The sequence below is a fragment of the Trachypithecus francoisi genome, unplaced genomic scaffold, assembly GCF_009764315.1.
Source record: "Trachypithecus francoisi isolate TF-2019V2 unplaced genomic scaffold, Tfra_2.0 Lachesis_group21, whole genome shotgun sequence".
In the NCBI taxonomy this organism is placed as follows: Eukaryota; Metazoa; Chordata; class Mammalia; order Primates; family Cercopithecidae; genus Trachypithecus; species Trachypithecus francoisi.
The window spans coordinates 42,016,407-42,039,681 of NW_022681467.1; the positions used below are offsets into that span (position 1 = coordinate 42,016,407).

The 23,275-nt window shown below is 45.0% G+C and overlaps 1 protein-coding gene and 1 long non-coding RNA gene across 3 annotated transcripts in view; one reads left to right on the forward strand and one right to left on the reverse strand.

Moving 5' to 3' along the window:
- The window catches only part of ELMO2 (engulfment and cell motility 2), a 41,057-nt gene extending 31,213 nt beyond the window's left edge, over nt 1-9,844 (reverse strand). For both annotated transcript variants that reach the window (XM_033186615.1, XM_033186616.1), the window contains exon 1: nt 9,779-9,844. The gene's annotated coding sequence lies outside the window, so the exon portion shown is untranslated. The remainder of the gene's footprint in view (nt 1-9,778) is intronic.
- A 132-nt stretch (nt 9,845-9,976) lies between these two features.
- Nucleotides 9,977-11,157, forward strand: LOC117068867. Its single transcript, XR_004431263.1, has 2 exons — nt 9,977-10,057; nt 10,512-11,157. It is a non-coding gene; the product is annotated as an uncharacterized LOC117068867 (long non-coding RNA).
- The last annotated feature ends 12,118 nt before the right edge of the window (nt 11,158-23,275 follow it).

Below are 23,275 nucleotides of genomic sequence, written 5' to 3' on the forward strand. Positions count from 1 at the left end.
CTCTCCACAACCCTGCCATAGCTGATGGGACCAAAGTGAATACTAACTTTAGCTGAACTATTCCAATTCTTTCTCTTGAATTTAAAAGACACAGACTGGCTGGGCGCGGTGGCTCACACCTGTAATTCCAGCACTTTGGGAGGCCAAGGCAGGTGGATCGCCTGAGGTCAGGAGTTCAAGACCAACCTGGCCAACAAGGCAAAACCCTGTCTCTACTAAAAATACAAAAATTAGCTGGGTGTGGTGGCAGGCACCTGTAATCCCAGCTACTCAGGAGGCTGAGGCGGGGAGGATCACTTGAACCCGGGAGGCAGAGGTTGCAGTAAGCCTAGATTGCAGCATTACACTCCAGCCTGGGTGACAGAGTGAGACTCAAACATACATACATACATACATATAAAAGACACAGACTAAGGGAACTGGGTGATAATGGGCCCTGGAGAAGTAAGATCATAGTAAGCTTCAGAGCAAGTACCATGGCAAGCCAAAGATTCACATAAGCCAAAGAAACAGAGAATAAAAAACCAAGAGCCTTTCAGAGGAAGCGATTCTGCAAGAGGAATCCAGAAATATATAAATGAGCTGAGGCCAGAAATCAGAAAGAGATGGGAAAAGCCATTACCTGATAACTTTCCAGATTACGTGGCTACACTTCCTATGCTTGCGGAACCTGAAAGTCCACTGTATCCCGCCAACAAAACTCCTATAAATTAAGCTAGTCTGTGTTTCTACTCATTGCAACTAGTAAGCCTAAGACCAAAACTGCCCCAAGCTCTGCAGGAACTCTAAAATGGAGGTCTGAGCAGACAGCAGCATCACTGGCATAAGATGATGGTACCAGGTAAGCACTTAATTAACGATGGCTGAATGAATGTCAGCAAAATCCACAAGTTTGCTCTGGTTTGCTCTTATCCACTAGATAAGTCTGATTTGTTTGAAACAGATCGGTTATACGGTACCTTCGCAGTAATTGTGTATCTAATAGTAACATACAGGTAGCCTCTTTATTTTTATTTGTTTAAGATGGAACCTTGCTCTTGTCACCCAGGCTAAAGTGCACTGGCGCAATCTCAGCTCACTGCAACCTCCAACTCCTGGGTTCAAGCGATTGTCCTGCCTCAGCCTCCCAAGTAGCTGGGATTACAGGCATTCGCCACCATGCCCAGCTAATTTTTGTATTTTTAGTAGAGATGAGGTTTCACCATGTTGGCCAAGCTGGTCTTGAACTCCTGACCTCAGGTAATCCACCTGCCTCGGCCTCCCGAAGTGCTAGGATTACAGGTGTGAGCCACTATGCCCAGCCCAGGTAGCCTCTTTATAGTTGACTGCTCACTTCTATAGCATTATTTTAGTTGATGCTCATAAGAAGTCTGAAAAACATTCTTACCTTACAGGTAAGGCAACTGAAGTTCAGATGGATTGACAAACTTGTTCTCCGTGTACCTCTTTCTACATCTCCCTCCCAAAAGAAGGAGGGAAGAAAAAAAAGGAAGGGAGGGAAAAGAAAAAAGTAAGTCAACCCAACACTTCAGAACTGGGTCTCCAGCTTAGGTCTTAGGACTCCAAAGCTAGTTCTCATCCCTCTACATAATACTTCCTTAGATGATGACATCAGCTAACAATTACATAATGCTAAGGCACTATTTTAAGGGCTTTACATATATTAATTCATTTAATCCACAAAGCAACACTGTGTGGTATGTTATTATCTCCACTTCAGTGATAAGAAAATGGAGGCACAGAATAGTTAAGTAGCAGACTCAGTGTCACACAGCTAGCAAGTGGCACAGCCAGAATTTGATCCCAGGTTGTCTGGTGTTGCTGGAAAGCCATGAGAAAGCAGGTGGCTCTGCTCCTGACCTGCAGCAGGTGCTTTGTGGAGATTTCTGGTTTGTGTATCTGAAACCAAAGCACACTGAGGCTAAGAAACCTTCACAACAAGAACTCACCATGTAACAGAAGACAGCACTCCACTGTCTACAGGTGGGTCACACTCCCTTGTGTGCTATTTGGTCCTTTACAATCTAGCCAGACTCTTCCCTGGACTACCTGCTATTTCTATAAGGCCATGTTCGTTCAATTCTTCTGTACCTTTGCATATTCTCTTCCTCCTACTGACTGTTAGAAGAGCTCCTATTCAAGCATGAAAACCTAGTTCAGATGTTACCTCCTCCCTGTACTAGTCTTAGCTTTCTCTACCTTTCCTAGGCAAAACTAAATAGGATAGGGGCCTCCGTGTTCTCACAGAATCCTGTTCATACTTCCATTAACGAGTATGATCTTGTCATACTCTATTACAGTTACACATTTACACATTTCCACTAGCTCCTCCTTCAGAACAGTTATTCTGCAGTCTCATAACCTAGCACAACACTTGGTGTCCAGTGAAGTCTCAGTAAGCACCTGTGTCTGCTTAAACCCTGTGGTTCTGACTTCTTCCACTCCTGGGAGCCAGGCTGGCTCCAAACGGACAGGGATGGGCATGAATTGCACAGGTTGTCTGGTATTCCCTCTGTGTCCCAATACCCTTTAACTACAAAGTATTTCCATTGTTTAACAGTTTGTTTTGGCTGGGTACAGTGGCTGATACCTGTAATCCCAATGCTTTGGGAGGTCAAGGCAGGAGGATCACTTCAGGCCAGGAGTTCGAGACCTGTCCCTACAAAAAAATAAAACATTAGCTGGGCATGGTGGCATGTGCCTGTAGTCCCTAGCTACTTAGGAGGCTGCGGCAGGAGAGTTGCTTGAGCCCAGGAGTTCAAGGCTGCAATGAATAATGATCATGTCACTGAACTCTAGCCTGGGTGACAGAGTGAGGTCCTGTCTCTATTAAAAAATAAAATAAAATAAAAAACTGTTGTTTTCATATCGAACATTAGAATAAATCTTACTGAAAAATCAGGGTTAGCACATCTAACTCTAGTTAAAAGAAAGAGGAAAACATCCCTCTGCTTTTCTCCCTATGGAAAAGAAATATCAGGAGATAGGAAACTAGAAGTAATTCTATTCTCCAGATAAATTCCCAGGATAAAACATCTCCTTGTAGGGGACCCTCCCAGCATATGTTTGCTTACTCCCTTCATTTTCATTCTAGAAAGGAAGTGGAAATTAGGTACAAGGAATTCAATAACACTGCAAAATTCTCAGGGCTGTAAAAAGCCTCTTGGTCCGCCTCTCAGCAGTACTGTAGCTCAACAGCAAACCCCCACAATAAGGGAGCTGTGGTTCCACATCCAGGCCCAGAGGGCCCCTTCCAGATTAAACAACTCTCCAGCCTTCTCCCTTCCACCCCTCTTTAAGCATTACAGACCTAAGGATGATGTGGAAAACTCAAAATGCTACAAAACAGGAGAGAGGCATACACTGACCTGAAGACAATTTTACCCTAAGTCATAAGAATGAAAGGCCAGTTTCTCAAATACAGACCTGTGGAAAGTAGAGAAAAATAGGAATATTAGTGTCTCCAATGGAGCAGTCTCTAAGTGGCTTCTAGGTGTGCTTATAAAATCAGCACTCTTACAAAAGGCCCCATGGAGCTTTATAAATCACCCATGCAGTGACTGCTGCTTCAGCGAGCTGGATTCTGACAGCAGGGCTGGAAAACCCATCTTAAGGAAGGAAGTGAAAGATGATCTCCTCCTATTAGTAAGGAATTTGGGATGAAGAATGCCAGGTTTCCAGCTCCCCCCACCCTTCCCCCTATTCCTTTAAGGATAAGAATGGATGTGTGCTTTTTGTTCAGTCATTTCGCTTTTGATTTGGTGAAGGAGGCATGGGTAAGTTTGGTTTATGTTTCCTGCAACAGAATGCAACCTCATCAGGAAGGCAAGTTGGGGTCACGCCCTCTTTCTAATCGAGAACACCATCTCTATAAAGGCTTCCCCCTCTGCAATCTTCTCATCTGAGAAGTGACTCAATTTCCCTTAGTTCAGTCCACTGAATGAGGATGAGACTCTGAGGTACAGAAAAGGGAGGATTTGACTGGCAGAGATTAAGGTTCTTATGTTTACTGCTGGAAACCCTGGGAAGGACCACCGTACTAACAGCAGCTGAAGTGTCCCCTTTTTGTTGAAGTGTGTTAGACACAGGACTCATTCAAACATGGTTAAAAGCCACAAACTTACATAGAGGCAAAAGTGTGGTGAGAAAGGGTGTGGGGGCAGGGGAACTGTTTGGGTTTCTTCATCTTGATTCCTGCTTAAGAACTGCCTGGGTCTTTTCTTATCCTACATCGACACCTTCTGTAGTGTTCCTATACTTAAAGAGTAGTGCTTAAGAGGGCTCCTTAGCAGAGCATTCAACTTACTCCAGTTCCACCGTGGCTCTGCGGTGGAGCTGGCTCTCAGACTCGCTTTTGCAGATGCCACATTCTTGCCAGACCACCTGTTCCCTGAAAAACCATGCTCTTCTGAGTTTGTATGTTTGCTTGTGCTATTATTTCCTTCTCCTTGTCCAGCTGGCAAACTTCTATTCAACCTTCAAGGCCCAGCTAAGATAATCACTCTTCGATGTGGCTTTCCTAATCCTCTCACCTCAGGTAAAAATTAATTGCATCCTCCTCTGTGATCCCAGTCTTTTATACACACCTTCATGATCCTACCGATTTACAATTCTCTGTGTGCAGTCTCTTCCCTGGCTATTGTAGGTGTGATCTGCACACCAGCAGCAGCAGTATTCCTGGGAGCCCAGACCCACCCAATCAGAATCTGCCTTCAAACAAGATCCTGCGGTGGTTCAAGTGCATGCTCAAGTCTGGGACATAGGCTCTAGATCAGATAAAGTCCGAGAAACAGTGGTTCTCAACTCTGGCTGTGAATGCATACCCCAAGTCATTTATAAACTCCCAGATGATTTTAATGGTGGCGAGGGCCGACCCACAGCTCCAGGAGCGTTGACAACCTGAGGGCAAGGACTCATGAAGCCTGAGTCTATTCCCCCATCTACTCTTTCCCCAGTTTGCAGCACACTGCCTGGCACACAGCTGTGTCCATAGAATTCTACAGGAAAATTCCCTCCAGGGTGCTTCCAGACCTAACTAAATGCCTTTAAAAGAAATTGCCTAGAACTTTCCAAATCCCTAACTACAATGACTGAGGAGATGAATTTACAGAAAGTCAGTGTTTACAAACCACTTGCCTCGGTTTTTGGAAATGAGAGGAAACAGAAACTGAGATGGAAAATACAGATGAACTTCAGAATTAAACTTTAGAAAACGGTGGCTGCACAAGGAGATGGCGCTTGGGTAGGGAGGGAGTGTGGTGTGCGGGGAGGACTCCTGGGTTACGACTAAAATCTCGGGCTGTGAACTCCTTCAGTACTGACCATAACAGCACAAAACTGCTCTCAGCATAAAATCAGGCCAAGCCCTTTCTTTATATAAATAAGGGAACTTAAGTCCAGAGAAGCTGGCAAGGCCATGCCACCAGTTACGGACAAAAGAAGGCCTAGGCCCCCACTTCTGTTTAGTCCTTCTCCTGCAGCACAGCTTTGCCACAAGCACAAGCCTTTCTGGACCTCAGGTCCTGATCTACATGGGGGGGCTTGACTAGATGTTTCTGAGCTCTCTTCCCACTTTAGCCTTCTCGTGAGGCAGTGTAGCTTAACAGTTAGGAGCTGTGTTCTGGAGTGGGAAAGGCCTGAACTTGGATCCTAGCAGTAACAATTTCCTTACCTGTAAAATGGGCATTAGTGGCTGGGCACGGTGGCTCAAGCCTGTAATCCCAGCACTTTGGGAGGCCGAGACGAGTGGATCACAAGGTCAGGAGATCAAGACCATCCTGGCTAACACGGTGAAACCCCGTCTCTACTAAAAATACAAAAAAAAAAAAAACTAGCTGAGCGAGGTGGCAGGCGCCTGTAGTCCCAGCTACTCCAGAGGCTGAGGCAGGAGAATGGCGTAAACCTGGGAGGCGGAGCTTGCAGTGAGCTGAGATCCGGCCACTGCACTCCAGCCTGGGCAACAGAGCGAGACTCCGTCTCAAAAAAAAAAAAAAAAGGCATTAGCATCAATGCTACCCTGTAAAGCTGTTGTGAACATTAGGTGGGATAATAAAGCACTAGGCATAATAGCAGAATTCTAACTGTGTGAACTTGAAGAAACTGCAAAAGCCCTGAAATCACATTTCCCCAACACAGAAAGCCCTACCTGCTAGGCAGGTATATTGTATATTGTTGACATAATAAGAGAGCATATGTGAAGGCAGTCTGGGAGGAAAGTCAATATAAAAGGCAAAGTATTTGTTGGTGTTCCACTATTATCATTATTACTATTTCCTAGTGGAAGAACTTTGGAAGATGTTATGATCAGTTCCAAAGCAGCAGCCAGTACAATGCTTGGCACATAGTAGGTGCTCAACAAATCTTTTCTAGTGACTCACATTAAACCAGCATAGCATGCCTAATAGGGTTATAAATTCAAATGTCTTAGGCAACCAAGCAGGCAAGTAAACAAACCAAGCAGCCTGCAGGTAGGGTCTGTAACACTGCAAAGCACCACCTTGCCTAGAGTAGTTTAAATTCAACATTTTAAAAAACACGTCATGCAGCTTGGCTGAGACACCCACTTTGTAGCCTCTGGCCCACACTGATTCTGGCTCTTCATTACACCACATGATGCCCTGCATACCATCTAGTCAGTCACTTTATGTGATCCAGTGTTGTCTTTGCAAATATATCTGAAGCATCCTGAAGATGAAGTCTATGGCATACACCGCCCCATCACCAAAAATGGCCTAGAACAGTGCTGGTCACATGGTAGATACTCAGTGAGCAACTGCTGAACTGGGGCTGTAGGCCAGGCGTGGTGGCTCACGCCTGTAATCCCAGCACTTTGGGAGGCCGAGAAGGGCAGGTCACTTGAGGTCAGGAGTTCAATACCAGCCTGGCCAACATGGTAAAACCCCGTCTCTACTAAAAATACAAAAATTAAACGGGCACGGTGGCATGCGCCTCTAATCCCAGCTACTCCGGAAGCTGAGGCACAAGAACTGCTTGGACCCAGTAGGTGGAGGTTGCAGTGAGCCGAGATGGCGCCACTGCACTCCAGCCTGGGCGACAAGAGTTAAACTCTGTCTCAAAAAAAAAAAAAATGAAGAGAGAAAAGCCAGGTTGCAAACACAAGCCTAGTATTCCCAGCACCTCTGAGATGCTACATGGTATGTACATTTTTCTACCGAGGTCCTAGGACCAGACTTAGTCCAGGCTGGGACGAGGTATGGTGACTGGGTCAAAGAAGGACTTGCCTTGCAGGGTTTTCTTCAACCGCATCAAATATGCTTGTTGCTGAGCCACCTGGGCATGTGGTACTGCTACATCTGGACACATCATCTCAGCACAGAACAAGCTAGAATATGCTGTATATTGAAGTTTTCTAAGAAGTTTGGTCCCGACTTCCTGTACCTTCAAACTTCTTTTGCACCTCCTAGAGTCAGCATGAAGTATATAGAGAGATCAGACTGAAGATTAACAGATAGAAGTCCTAATCCCACCTCCTCCAGTTACAAACTCTAGAATCATCCCTGGCAGGAAACCTCTTTTAGAAGTTTCACTATTTATATCAGTAAAGTGCAGAGAACAATAGTTATCTCAAAAGACTCTAGAGGGTATATAAAATATGTGACACTATACAGCCCAACACTGCAGTCCCTGGCCATATGTGGCTAGTAGGCACTTGAAAAGTGGCACAGGCTGCCCTCAGTGTAAAATACAAACCAGGTTTCAAAAACTTAGTACAAAAAACGAGAATGTAAAATATTCCATTAATAATGTTTTTATATTGATCATGTTATAATAACATAATTTTGGAATAAATTGTATTACTAAAACTAATGTCAACTGTTTCTTTCATTTTTTAATGTGGCTACCAGAAAATTTAAAATCATATCTATAACTCACATTACTTTTTTTTTTTTTTTTTTTGAGACAGAGTCTCGCTCTGTCTCCCAGGCTAGAGTGCAGTGGCGCGATCTCACCTCACTGTAAACTACACAGCCTCCCGGGTTCACGCCATTCTCCTGCCTCAGCCTCCCTAGAAGCTGGAACTACAGGCGCCCGCCACCATGCCCGGCTAATTTTTTTGTATTTTTAGTAGAGACGGGGTGTCCACCTTGTTAGCCAGGATGGAGTCGATCTCCTAACCTCGTGATCTGGCCGCCTCGGCCTCCCAAAAAGCATTCCAAATGTCAGTTTCCTTACCCTACAGGTAGGACATCAGTGACCACCATTCACATCCCCTTCCTCTTGCCAAATTCAAACCCTGCCTTTATTTATTTGGTAAATATTTATAGTGCCTGGCCCTGTGTGAGATGCTAGAGATACAACATGAAGCAAAACCAGACACTATCTTCTTCGTGGACCTTACAATCTGGTGGGATGGACAGAGAAATATCAATACTTTCGTAAATAAATGTAAAATTGCAGTTGTCCAAGTGTCGTGAAGGACAAGTACCCAAGGTGATAAAAGTAGGGTATTGGTCCAAGAGTCAGGGACAAGCATGCCTCCCCTGCAGAAGTGATGCTTAAGTGGAGCTTTGAAGGATGAAGAAGGGTTTACAAGACTAAGCCAGGGGAGGAAGAGCAGACTAGGGAGGAGGAATACTAAATAAAAGGCCCCAAGGAAGGCAGGCGCTTGGGATGTAAAAGGAACAGAAAGAGGCCAGTGTGTGGAGGGCACTGAGAAAGCGGGATGAGTAGACAGACTTGGGAGAGGTCGGCGGGACCAGATCTGCAGGGCCTGGGTTAGGTTCTGGGTCTGATCCTACAAAGGGGTGAGAAGCAGACCAGTTTCATGAGCTAAGTATCTAGATCTGCTCTGCAATTTGAAAAGGTTTCTCGGCTGGGCTCATGCCTGTACTCCAAGCACTTTGGGAGGCCCAGACGGGCAGATCACCTGAGGTCAGGAGTTCACGACCAGCCTAACGGTGAAACCCCGTCTCTACTAAAAATACAAAAATTAGCTGGGCGTGGTGGCAGGCGCCTGTAATCCCAGCTACTTGGGAGGCTGAGGCAGGAGAATCGCTGGAACCTGGGAGGCGGAGGTTGCAGTGAGACGAAATCGCGCCACTGCACTCCAGCCTGGGCGGCAGAGCGAGACGCTCTCTCAAGGTTTCCAAAAAAAGAAAAGAAAAAGAAAGGATTTCTGTCCGCACGGTACAAGGCCGACAGGAGAGCGACCCCCGTGCCTGCTGGCAGACCGCTTGGGGCACTGCAACTGTCTAGGCAGGAAGCAAGAGGAGCCTGAAGGATGAGCGCAGGGGATGGAAAGTACATGCACCGGGGGAGCGCGGGAGGGGGTGCTACTGAGCATACAGGATTCACCGGGCGGACTGGTGGACTCGGGCAGTGGGGTCCAGGTCGAGCGTGAACCCGGGCTTTGGACTGGTGCGGGGCCGCCACGAGCGCTCTCCGGCTCCTTCCCGGCCCTCTCGGTGCCCTCCCCGCCCCCGATCTTCCCATCCAACGGCTCCCTCCTTCTCTCTCCGACCGCTGCCCGGCCCAGCAGCCCCGCCTGACTGCCTGGCCCGCCCTCTGCCGCCACGCGACGCCCCTTCCGGGTCCAGGACCCGGTCTCTCCTCCCGTCCCGAGGCCCCGGCTGGGCCGCCACCCTACGGGGGCCTGACGAACCCGCGCGGTCCAGCCCAGGCCCACCCTCTCAGCTCCTCAGCTTCCGGGGCAGACGCAGGTTGCAGGGCCCGGCCCGGCCTCTCTTCCCTGCGTGTCTCGGGCTGGGTCCTTCTCCACCGTCTGCTGCCCCCAGCCCCCGGCGCGCCCCTCACTCATCAGGGGGCCGACCTAGGCCCAGCTCCCGCTCCCGGGTCTCTCTTCAGCGGCTATTCCTGCCTCCACCCGCCCTGCCTTCTTGGGACCCCGCCCCGCACAGGCCAGGCCGGGCTCCTATTGCTCCGTCTCGCCGTCACGCTGAGCTCACTTTCTTCAATTGGGTAGCTTGTCTGTCACTCAAGAAGGGGTGGGCGCAGCTGCCGGTAGAGGCGAAAAACTCCGGCCCTTCCGCCCAGCTAGTAGAGGCGTCTTCAAGAAACAGGAGCCTTTTCTTGGCCGGTACGGGGTCTGGAGGAACGTGATTTCCTAGCAAACGCAAGAGGCAGCTTTCTTTTTCCCCCAAACTTTTTTTTTCTTTTTGGTATGCAGTCTTAGAGTGAAGGAAAAGGCTTTGGTTCCCTGCATCAAATCATAGGTTGTGAGCTGTAAGCGGTCCTCTGGTCGCCTCCGCCCTGTGACCTGCGGACACTTACCGCACACTCAACAGTGGGGATAGCTGTGGTTTGGGGAACTGAGTGGGAGTGACAGTCGTGTCAGAGGCCGTGAGCAGCCGCGCTGCTCACCACCGGGTTGGGCTGACCGTGGGCGCTGAGCAGAAGCAGAAGGGTGCAGCTCAGCTGTGCTTTTGGAAGGGATCCGTGGGAGGTGGCATTCGTCACTGCACCTGCGGTTCGGAACAAGGCCGGGCACCGCGTCAAGGACTCACTCCTGCTGTCTCTCTTCATGCTCACAGCAGCCCTGTGGTGGAGGGAGCACCCTGATCCCTTTGCTGCAGACGAGGAAACTGAGGCTCAGAGAGGGTCCGGGATCTTACAGCTGGTGCGGGGCAGAGCAAGACGCCAACCTATGCCTGTTGGATTCCAAAGTTTGTACTTTAATCGTTCGTCTAGCAGATTCTTACAACCATCCTGGGAGGTGTGTATTCAGTTGTCCCTTTGCAGATAAACTGAGAGTAAAGAGACTATGTGGTGACTACCGCTTATAGGTCACTGCACAGTCTGCAAAGCAGTTTTACGTATGTTGTTTCATTTGATCCTCAAAACATCTTGGAATTAAAGATGATTTTTGTTAGTCCTATTTTACAGGTGAATAAAGTGAGGCTTGGGGAGGCTGAGGCTTAACCATAGCTAACATTGCTAAAGCTCTGGCAGGGGTTACTCTTTCTCCTTACCAGCTGGCCCCATCCTTGACCTTGTGATGATAAAGATGATGTGCTAGGGGACAGAGCCACAGCACAGAAGGTTTCGAATGCTACCTGCTGACTTGGGACACTCATTTCATACTCTTATGGGAAAGAGAAATTATTTTCTCCGTTCCTTTTATTACTAACTTTGATAGCAGGGAGGGCTGTTAGAGCCAAACCTGCACTCACACAACACTGAGGATGAAAGCCTTAAATTTTGTACCCTGGGTGCCTCACTTTGCTTCATTCTAGTCCTGACCCTGCTTAATACACATTTATCCAAGGAATGAATCACTCACTTTAACTTGACAAGACTGTGTAATTTTTTTTGCTGATATTGCCAGTGCAGGTTCTTTGATTGCAAGTCTTAGGAATCAATTCTGGCTAACTTTACCTGAAAAGGATTTTATTGGTAGGCTAGTGTCTAACTCACAGAGGTAACAGGAAGCTGGAAGCTGGAGATCAGGCTTAGAAAAGGACAGAAAGCGGAGATGCTTTGAGAGTTTAGGCAGGCAAGTGAATCAATTCCATGTTTTTCTTCCGTTTCTTGACCAGAGCTTTCTTTGATGAGTCAATGTCCCTGAAGAAAGGGTTCGATTGGCTGAGCTCAGGTAACAGGTCCACACTTTAGATAAGGAGGGCAGGCACCTTGATGGACAGCTCCACCAAGACTGCACAGAAGTGCAGAGTTCCAGATCCCTCTTCCTCAACCTCAACTGCTCCCAGTGGGCAACTAGGTTTAGGTGCCTTGTTTTCAGGCTGGGATCAAATAGGAGGAGTTCCTGCAGTGGAATGTCATGATTACACAAATGCAATTGGGTCTGGCATGTGGGGGAGCATAGTAGAGATCCTGAGCTTTGTAACGTTATAGACATTTGTGCTATTTACCAGCTGTTTGTCCTTGGGTAAGTTACTAAATCTCTCTGAGCCTGTCTCCTCATGTGTACAATGGAGAGAATAACGGTACCAGCCTTAATGGATTGTTGTGAGAAGTGAGATCACTGCAAAGGTACAACACTTAGCAAAATGTCTGCATGTAAGTGCTCAATAAGTTGTAAGTTCTAAAATTGTAACCTTCTAGTAGGCCTTCCATAACTACTTATTGTGTAAGTGAATTATCTACCCCTCTCATTTCTCTAATCCATTTGACTTTTGTTTGTTTCTTGTTTTTGAGAGAGTCTCCCTCTGTCACTCAGGCTGGAATGCAGTGGCATGATCTTGGTTCACTGCAGCCTTCGCCTCCCAGGTTCAAGAGACTCTCCTGCCTCAGCCTCCCAAGTAGCTGGGACTACAGGTGTGCACCACCACACCCAGCTAATTTTTGTATGTTTAGTAGAGACGGAGCTTCACCATGTTGGCCAGGCAGGTCCCGAACTCCTGACCTCAAGTGATCCGCCTGCTTCAGCCTCCCAGAGTGCTGGGATTATAGGCATGAGTCACCACACCCGGCTAGTATGGCCCCATCTTTAGAGTGGTGGGGAGCTTAGAGACAAAATCTTTACCATGGTCCACAAGACCCTAGATGATCTGGCACTTTACTTCTCAGACTACTCTCTCCCTAACTTAACTGTTTGAGTCTCACATACTAATTTCACATTCTGTGAACAGTTTCTTCTCATCTCTGTGCCTTTGCACTTGCTGTTCCCTCTCCTGGAATGCTCTTCTCCCAGCTCATCACATGGCTTCCATCTTCACTTTATTCAGGCCATGCTCTGTTATTCCCTCCTCCAAGTCTTCCCTGACAACTCTGTCTCCTATCATCCAGCCCCTCCACCCCTCTCTTGCCTTAACCTCCTCTAGTCTTCTCCCTAGCACTGCATGTCCTATTACCTTTTTTTGTTTTCTGACTTCCACATTAGTTGTAAGCTCCATGACAGCAGAGATGTTGACTGTCTTGTTCATAGCTGTATCTCTGCTACCTAGAACATATCTATTATAGTACATAATATGGGTCAGAGCTCCATGACAGCAGAGGTGTTGACTGTCCTGTTCATAGCTGTATCCCTGCTACCTAGAACATATCTATTATAGTACATAATATGGGTCAATATCTTTTTTGACCATGTGAAATAATGGTTGCATCACTGAATAAACAAAAGTGACCTACGGGTAAATGGAAGGTCTCTATGAACTTGACTCAAATCATTCTAAACACTTACAGATTAATCATGGCCCTTCTCATATAGAATTATTGTCAAATACAACCCCTGCCACCACACCAAAAGGCTTTTTTCATTTTTTTGAGATGGAGTCTTGCTCTGTTGCCTAGGCTGAAGTGCAGTGGCGCATTCTTGGCTCACTGCAACTTGCACCTCCTAGGTTCAAGCAATTCTCCCACCTCAGCCTCCTGAGTAGCTGGGATTACAGGTACCTGCTGCCACGCCCAGCTAATTTTTTTTTTTTTTGTATTTTTATTAGAGACAGGTCTTCACCATGTTGGCCAGACTGGTCTCAAACTCCTGACCTCAAGTGATCTGCTCACCTTGGCCTCCCAAAGTGCTGGAATTACAGGCGTGAGCCACTGTGCCTATCCCAAAAGGATTTTTACATGGTGGCTCATACATGTCAAAACCTTCATTTATCTGCTAAAGGAAATAGAACTAGCATTTATCATGGGTTTACTATGTGCCAAGGGTTATACTGGAGGCTGTTATACACATTATCACACTTAAAACTGTCCATTTTCTATGGCATATTAGTGTGCCCATTTTGCAAATGAGAAAGATTGAAGATTAGAGATGTGAAAAACTTGCTAAGGCACCTCAGCCTGGCTGGTACCCAGTCAGTCTGACTTTCTCTTTATACCACTCAGTGGAAACAGCATTCCACTGTGCATGTAATTCTTCATTTTTTTCACACTTATTAATCCTGGATATAGATGACACTGTGTATTAAGGTCTTTACGTGATTTATCTAATTTGATCCTCATGTTTCTAGAAAACACATACTGCTGTCACCTTTACTTTACAAACAAGGAAACTGAGGCACAGAGACTTTAGACATTTGCCCACCATTACCTAGTTGAGTGGTGAAGCCAGTATTTAAACCTGGCTCTGTTTAATTTCAAGGCCTCTGTCCTTTCTGCAGTAGCGCGCTGTCTCCCTTAAGACCACTCTCTGCCTCAGATAGAAAGCGAAGAAAAGTGGCTAAAACAGGAGAATAAAAGTATCATTAAGAAAATTCATGGTGACTTGGTTCTTGAAACGGGAAGCAAAAGGGCAGGAGGCAGCCAGCCAGTCTAGCACCAGCGCTTGCAGGCTAGGGGTTCACATAACTCACAATAACTTAATTTGCGAAGATCGTTCTTCCAGGAACTGGGTGGTGGTGGTGATGGTTTATTTGTGTGAGTGGAGCCCAGGAAGGGGCCGGACTTTCTTGGTGAGCGCTGGCTGTCAGCTCCGGGAGGGCGTGCTCAAGCCGCCTGCGGGAGACCAGCGCCCTCTGCTGGCATCGGAAGCCACCTTCCAACATCAAGCAAGCCGGTTGTGTGTGTTGGGTGTGCGTGTGTGTGTGTGTGTGTGGCATTGGAGAAGCAATGAGATTTGAAAATTTTCATTTTTTTTTTTTTTCTGATACAGGGTCTCACTCTGTCGCCCAGGCTGGAGTGCAGTGGTGCGATCATGGCTCACTGTAGCTTCGACCTCCTGGGCAGCAATCCTCCTGCCTCAGCCTCCCGAGTAGCTGTGACTACAGGCATGCGCCACCATTCCTGGGTAATTTTAAAGATTTTTGTAGAGATGGGGGCCTCACTATGTTGCCCAGGCTGGTCTCGAACTCCTGGGCTCAAGTGATCCTCCTGCCTTAGCCTCCCAAAGTTTTGGGATTACAGGCATGAGCCACTGCAGCTGGCTGAGATTTGCAAAATTTCTAATGCACACAGTAAATAAAAATAATAGCTGCCACTTAGCAATATAACATTGGGGTGGGGATCAGGGGCTGTTTTAAGGATTTTGCATTAATTTATTTACTCCTAGGGACTTTACATACTGCACCTAATTTAACCTTTACCCCGACCCTGTGAATTAGGAATTATTGTTATGACTTTGATTTTTCACACAAGGAAGCTGACGGAGAGATTAGGTCATTTGCTGTACCGCTATTAAGTGGCAGATCTGGGGCTTGAACAAGTGGACTCTGACCTTCCAGGTCTGTGCCCTGGAAATGACCCTTCTTTGGGTCTGGAGTGCCCCCTGGCAAGTCTCCTTGTACAGAGCCTCACTCAGAGCAGACACAAAGCAAGGGCTCAGTGCTTCTGAAAATGGTAACCAGGCTGGGACTTGGTTGTGAGTTTGCTGCTTTTTGTATTCAAGCTCAGGGAGGCTGTAGACTCGCTGGGTGGCTGGCCTTAGAATCCCCTGCATCTGTCTGAACCAGAGATAAGCCTCCAGCCACTGCTCAGCTTGGACCCCCAGAATCTGTTTGTCCAGTAGTAACCACATTACAATAGTACAACATTTTGTTTGGCTGCAACAAAGCAGACAGTCCTAATGAACAATGCAAAACATTTAGCACCCAGGGAGGTACCAGTACTGACAGATCAGAACAGACAGCCCCTCCCCCCAGGATCCCAGGAGACAGTCCCTCTGCCTCCCCCACAGTATGGCCAAGGCTTTCACCCTTTTACTTACTGGAATGTGGGCCATTGGAGGTGGAAGATGAGGTCAGGGTTGCTGGGGAAGAGTGGTTTGAGGCAGCTACTATTTACCAAGGAATATGGAAGAATTTCAATATTTTAACAGTTGGCGTGGCTATGCTGGCTGAATACTGCCATTCTTACTGTGGGTCCTGGGGTAATAGTAGGAACACACTCATGGGTCTGGTGCAGGGGTTACACAAACAAAAGCAAGTAAAGGTCCTGCTTCCACTTCAGAGAGGTATTCAGTCGATGAGAGTTGGTGTTAACGGTCTGAACAGATATGTGTGTGTGTTGGGGCGGGGGGGGACATTGTTGGGGTGGGGAGAATGAGCTAGTCTTGCTGACTCCAGAACCCATCTCGCCATCCATTGCTTTCATTCTCTTCAATTGTAGCTGAGTCCTGGAACCCAGAGCCTGGGGTGGGTTGGGGGTTCCTTAACCGGTCTGTGGTCACTTTGCTTCACTAGACACCTCCCTGAGTTTTACAGAACTGGCTCAGTTTGTCCAGAGCCAGCTGCCCATTTGTTGAAAAACGAGGCAGCCATGATACAAGAAGTGAAGGCCTGGCTGTGGAGGGTTGGCTGCCGGAAGTGACCATGAGGCGAGGCTCTGGTTAATCTAGGAAGACCTCTACATATGATCATCTGTCTATTCTTTCCAGAAACATCTGTTGAGTGTTCCGTGTCTGCTAGCTCTAGTGGCTGTATGTTAGTGATCAAAACAAACATGGTCCCTGTCCTCCTGGCATTCACAGTGACACAGGGGAGACAGACAGCATACAAAGAAGTAAACAAGCATATCAGTGTGATTATAAACTGTGATAAATGTAATAGGAAAATGATTAGGCTTACCTCCCCACATTCCAGCAATCAAAGCAGGAGGAGAGTGTAGTCATGGAGGTCCTCCCTGTGGAGGTGATGATTCTGTTGAGACCTGGTGGATGAATAGGAGTTTTCCAAGTAAGAAGTGAAGGGTAGGGTGTTCCAGGTAGAAGGAACAGAAAAAAAAAAAAAAAAAAATCATGACTTCACCTGGGTGGTTGGATTACAAAAGCAGAGAGAAGAGAAGAGAAGGGTTAAGGAGAAGGCAGCTACTACTAAGGGCCTTGTTGGCCCTGCTGTGGTGAGGGTTAGTTTTATTCTATGTATAATAGGAATCTACTGGAAGGTTGCAAACAGGGGAATGACAAAATCTGATTTAAGTTTTGAAAAATAGCTAGTTGGTTGCTGTGACCAGATTGTGTTGAGACTAGCTTGTAGAATACAAAGATGGAAGCAAGAAGTCCGAGTGGGATGCGAATATTAAAAAGCCCCCACCCTCATAGGAAAAGACTGATTGTTCTATGGCCTTAGTAATAAGTAACCACCAGAACTGGTCTTAAACCTAATAGGTTAATGGCAACTCATCTCACTGAATCTGCATCTGAAACCAACCAATCAGTGATAGTCTGTGCTTTGAGAATCAGCCAAGCTGCCCCAGATTCATTGTAGTGAGTAGGTTTCTCAGGCTGGTGTCACTCCTCTCTCTGCTTGGAAACCAACCTCATCCCCAAACGAATTCTTCCCCAAACCTATATAAGATTAACAGTTTGTTTTGCTCATCCAGACTATACCTGACCATCAAAGGGCTCCTGTGCTTAAAGAAACAAGAAATGCATCTGGTTGCAGACACTAAGGGGTGGTTTTATCCTCCAGTAGAGGTTGCCTTAGACTGGTCAGGCTGCTACAACAAAATACCGTAGGCTGGGTGGCTTATAAACAGCAAATATTTATTTCTTACAGTTCTAGGGGCTGCGAAGTCCAAGATCAAAATGTCATCAGATTTGATGTCTAATGAGGGCTGCCTTATTGGTTCACAGAGAGCCATCTTCTCACTGTGTCCTCACATGGCAGAAGGGGAAAGGAGCTCTCTGAAGTCTCTTTTATGAGGGCACCAATCCCATTCATGATGGCTCCACACTCATGACCTAATCACCCCCTAAAGGCCCCACTCTAAATACAATCACATTGAACATCAGTTTCCAACATATGAATGGATGGTGAGGCGGAGGGTAGGGGGCACATGGAGCAGCTATTTAGTCTGTAGCAGGGGTCTTTACAGTCTCATCCAGGCTATCCATGGTGATGGTCTGTTCTCTTGTCACTGCTGAGGATGTCATCCTGGGGTTTATTCTCTGACCCTCCCTGGGCCAGGCGCCTATGGCTGACAAACCCTTTGCTGAAGGACATTATCTTTCTTTTGAAGATTTTATGTCTTTATTTAGGTGTACGGTTGCATCTTGTCTCAGGGGATGTTCTGCCCCTTCAAGGGAATGCGTCAATCGGGGTTGAGTCAGGAGACAGAAACAATACCAGTTATTTGAACAGACGTAAGTCAATATAAAGAATTGTTAACGGGGTATAAAGTTGTTAAGTAGGTTCCCCGGAAAGGATCAAAAGAACTCTAAGCTCTCATGGGGGTAGTGACTGCAGAAAGCATCTACCACCTCTAGGGCTGAAAGGAACGAATGAAAGACATTGGAATTATCAAGACTTAGAATCTGGTCTGCAAGTTTTGAAGAAACTTGCAAACTGGAGTCAGCTGGTGCTACAAGAAGACACTGCACCGCTGTTGCTGCAGTGAATAAGTGATGCTCAAAACAATTCCACAAAAAGCAAACAGGAAATAGCAAAGCCTTTTCCTCTTCCAGACTTGTAGCTCCCTTGAGCACCCGCATTAGTAGAGACTAAGAGAGCTGCTGGTGAAGCAAAAGTGCAGTTTTTCAGAATTCCAGCCAGCACCACAGAGCAGGGTATGGAAAGGTGGGTTTGGAGCTGAGAGCCAGCAGCTTAATAACTGGAACAGGGGACATTATATTTCTCTGTTTCTATCCTGCTTTTACAAAACGTTTAATTATCAGAGGTCAGCCTCATTTCTAAGATTTGGGGAAGTCATCTCATTGTCATCTCAAGTGCCTCTCTTAAGTTGCTTTCTGTTTGGTTGTGGGGGCAGATGCATGTACAATCAGCTGATTCTTAGCAACATGTGATGCTTTTGGTGAATGAAGGGCCCGAGGAAGTGGCAGAATGTGGGGACATGTGGGGGCAGTTCAGCCTGAATGGTTCTAATCCTTAGAAGTGGCACAATGCATTTGTACTAGGCATTAAAGGATGAGTGATGAGTGGAATTCCAACTGAGGTGACAAAAGAGTCACTGTAAGATCCATTTTACAGAAGAAGAAACTGAGGCCCAGAGAGTTCGTTTCTGGAGTCACAAAGTACCACATCCATCTATCCGACTGCTTAGCCTGGAGTCCTAAACCACTGCCCTGTGACCATAGCTTGCAATTTCTTCAGGTTTATCATCCTATAAAACTGGAATAATGACACTTGCCTTTTGGGGTAGTGGTGATGGTTAACTGGTGTCATATATTAAAAACATAAAGCCATTTTGGAAGACAGATGCTGGGCACATTTCCACTCCCACTCACCAGGCTTGCTACTTGTAGTTCAAATTGGTACCTCAGCAAAGTTATAAATCAGTCCATGTCATAGATCTGGAGGTGGGAGGGGTGGTGGCATTCTTACACAGTTGAAACCAAGAACATAAAATCCTTGAATGTCATTATCTCAGTGAATGCTAATAATAAGGATAATGATAAGAATGGTAATATGATTCCACTTAATGAATACCTACTATGTATGTGCCAGGTATTTTACATATATTATATCACTTTTGCCTATTCAGCAAATAGGTATTTAGTGTGCAACACATGCCTGGCATTATGTTAACGCCAATTGCCATAATGAAACTGAGTGGTAGGTCTTATCATTCCTGTTTAACAGGTGATGAACTTGAGACTCACCCCTCTGGCCTCTTTTCTCATTTGTGCAACAGGGACAATAATAATCCTGCCTCTAGGATGCATCAGGGATTACAGTTCATATAGCATATTGCCTGGGACATAGCAGATACTCAATATATGCTTGTTACTTAATAGATTAACACTACTGTTGCTACTAGTGCAACCTCTGCTCAGGGTCACAGAGCTAGCAAATGGCCTATCTGACTCCACAGCCTCTGCTCTGTCCTCTCTGTCATGCTCTTGATGCTAAGTTAGTCTTTCTACTGTGGCTGCCTTCCCACAAAGGCAGGCCTGGCTTTACTGTAAATTCTATTGGAAGAAAAGGAGGAGCAGCCAGAGGGCACCAAGTCACAGCAGAAACAGCTGTTTTGAAACAGAGGCGGGTCCCAGGAGTAGCTATTATCATTTTTTTCTCATAAAAGTGATCTATGGATGATTGGGTCAAGATGGCAGATGGGACATTTAACAGCAGCCTCGCCCCACCCCTAAATATCTAGAAATAACAGAAATGTGTGTGTGTGTGTTCCAAAACCATATGGAAAATCAGGAAGGCAGGCCTCCAGTGGTTTAGAAACTACAAAAGATGAGATTAAAGAGAAGAGAAAACAGCCTCAAACACACCAAGGCAGTAAATAATGGGTGTCATTCCAAGGGTGGTAGATACCTAGAGCCAAGAGTTTGGGGACATAGGGGATTGATTTGGAGCGATGCAATAGAAGCCATCAGGCATGGTGACCAGCTCCCTCCCATCCATACTGCTTTGGCTAAATAGTAAGTTACATAGGTGTTTCCCCACAGATGGCAGCAGTAAGTCTCAATGCAAAACTGTATCCTGGATGAGTGAGTTGAGAAACAGAGGTCTCCAAGTCCAGAAAACAAATTTATATTCTATCCCTGGAGTTAGAATGTGGTGAACAGAGAAAGCACTTTCAGATAGGCTGACAAGAAATTTTAAACTTCAAAATAAAAACATAGCCAAGAGTCACCAGATATTTGGAAAATCCAACACATGAAACAGTAACATCAAAAACATAACAAACCAAAGAACTTACACCTGAGGAAATAGAGTAAAGACAGCAAATAGAACCAGGCTATGGAACAAGTATCATTATACACCTTGGACAAATGGCAGAGCCTACTGTATTCATTTTTTAAAAAAATAAAAAAATGCATCGAGGTTTTAGAAATTAAAAAATTATTCTTGAAATAAAAATCTCAATAGATGAGTTGAATAGCAAAATGGATTGAACAGTGTATCAGTGAACCAGAATATCATGCTAAGTAATTCTCCCAGAATGCAGTGCAAAACAATAAATAGATGGGTAGGATGAACAAAATGTTATGAGATATGAATGACAGACGTAAAAGTTCCACTCTCTACTTAATGTGAATTAGAGGAGAGAAGAAAATTCAGGAAGGAGAGTACCTAAAACAAGGCAAAAATTTAAGACAATTTCTTAGAAATTGGAAACACTCATATTGAGAGGAACCAGTGAATATTTACAGGAAGAATGTAAAAAGACTGACATGTAAGTAAATCATGATGAAATTTCAGGACACTAAGGATAAGGAGGAAACTCTGAATGTTTTCAGAGTGAAAAAAATTATGCAGGATGGAATAAGATTGATATCAGACATTTGCAACATAGTAAGAAAACAGAATAACATCTTTAAAGTTTTCTGGTGAAAATACTTGTGAAGTTATGATTCTTGTTAAAGTGAACTAAATACGGCCTGAGAAGGACTCCATACTTGTGGACTAACCATAACCTAACTTAATAGACAAGATTGAAAACCTAGCTTAGGAGTATGCATCTGTAACAGTAGCTGAGTCTTGGCCAATCCCAGCAGCCATACTCCAATCACTCACACAACTGCTGAGTGTTCAAACTGTGTTCAAATAAGTCAAATGCCAACCTGTAACCAATCCAGCTGTTTCTTTACCTCACTTCCAATTTCTGTGTGTCAGTTTCCTTTTTTTGTCTATAAATTTGTTCTGATCATGAGGCATCCCTGAAGTATCTCTGAATCTACGGTGGTTCTGGAGGCTGCCCGACTTGTGAATTGTTTTTCCTTCTTGCTCAATTAAACTCCATTAAGTTTAATTTGAAGTGTTCTTTTAACATTCTTTAACTAGCCAAACTGCAAGTGAATGTGAGGACATCATAAAGACATTTTAAGATACACAAACAGATTCAAAAAGTTTATAATTCACTGTCCACATAGAGTAACCTTTCTCAACAGGGTACCACTGGCATTTGGGGTGGAACAATTCTTCATTGTGTAAGACTGATCCACACATTGCAGGTTGCTTAGTGTCCTTGACCATCATCCATTAAATGCCAGTAGCATTTCTCCTCCCCGTGACAATATACAACAGCCCCACATTTGGAGGGGGTGCTGTATCACCTCTGGTTGAGAAACCACTGTCTAGAAAATATATTCAAAGAGAAAATAAATCTAGAAAGAAAAAAAGGGATATAAGAAGCACAGGTGAGCAAGATAATCGGTAAAGTTTACTTTTAAATCTAAATAAATTATAACAATAAACCTATAATAATAAACTAAAATCTGAGATAACTCAGGACGGAGAGTTATGAAGTCTGCAAAGGAGGTAGGAGAGAGAAGTAAAAGTATGCTAGGAGCCTCATTTTATTTATACAATTAGCTCTGGATGTCAATTAATAATATGCGTAACTATGCACATAAAAATATAAAGATACAGGAACTAAACATATACTTTTCAAGTCATTAGAAGAAAAATTAGTTGGGAAGAAGTAAAATGCCAGCAGCTAACCAAAGATCAGGGATGAAAAAGAAACACAAGAACAGCATATAAAATAAAAAGCACAAGGTAAATTGGTAGAAAATGTGCAAATATATCAGTAACCACAATAAATATGACTATGTCAAATTCGCTGCTAAAAGACAGAGACTTTTGAATTGAGTTTTAAAAGAGTCAAACCATGTATTGTTGTATAAGACACAGTAAAACAGAGTAATACAGAAAGATTGAAAATAAAGAGATGGAAAAGGTAACTGCGAAAATGCCAGGAAAAGAAAAGCAAGTGGTACAAGCAATCTTACCATTTGACAAAATGGATTTTAAGGCAAAAATAATCATTGTTACTCAAAAAGACAAAAAATAATATTTCATAGTGGTAAAATACTCAATCTACTAATCAGTTTAGCCTTATGCTTATGTGTGCCTAGTAACATAGGAATGAAATGTGTAATAGAAAAACTGAGAATTATAAGGAGAAAACAAATCCATGGCTTCGTGGGAAACTTTGCCTTTAGAAATCTACCGAACAAGTAGTCAAAAATCAAGTAAGAAACATAAAGATCTAGTACCACAATCAACAAGGTTTTATTATTATTATTACTATTTATTTATTTATTACTATTTTATTTCTTTTATTTACTATTTTATTTATTACTATTGTTCTATCACCCAGGCTGGAGTGCAGTGGTGCCATCTCAGCTCGCTGCAGCCTCAACTTCCCAGGCTCCAGCGATCCTCCCATCACAGCCTCCCAAGTAACTGGGACCACAAGTGTACACCACCATGCCTGGCTAATTTTTGTATTTTTGGTAGAAATGGGGTTTCACCATGTTGCCCGGGCTGGTCTCAAACTCCTCGACTCAAGCGATTTACCCAGTTTGGCCTCCCAAAGTGCTGAAATCACAAACATGAGCCACTGCAGCCAGCACACCAAGTTTAACCAAATAAATTTATATAGAGATAAATGTTTGCCCTTTTCTTTCTTTCTTTTTTTTTTTTTTTGAGACGGAGTCTCGCTGTGTCGCCCAGGCTGGAGTGCAGTGGCCTGA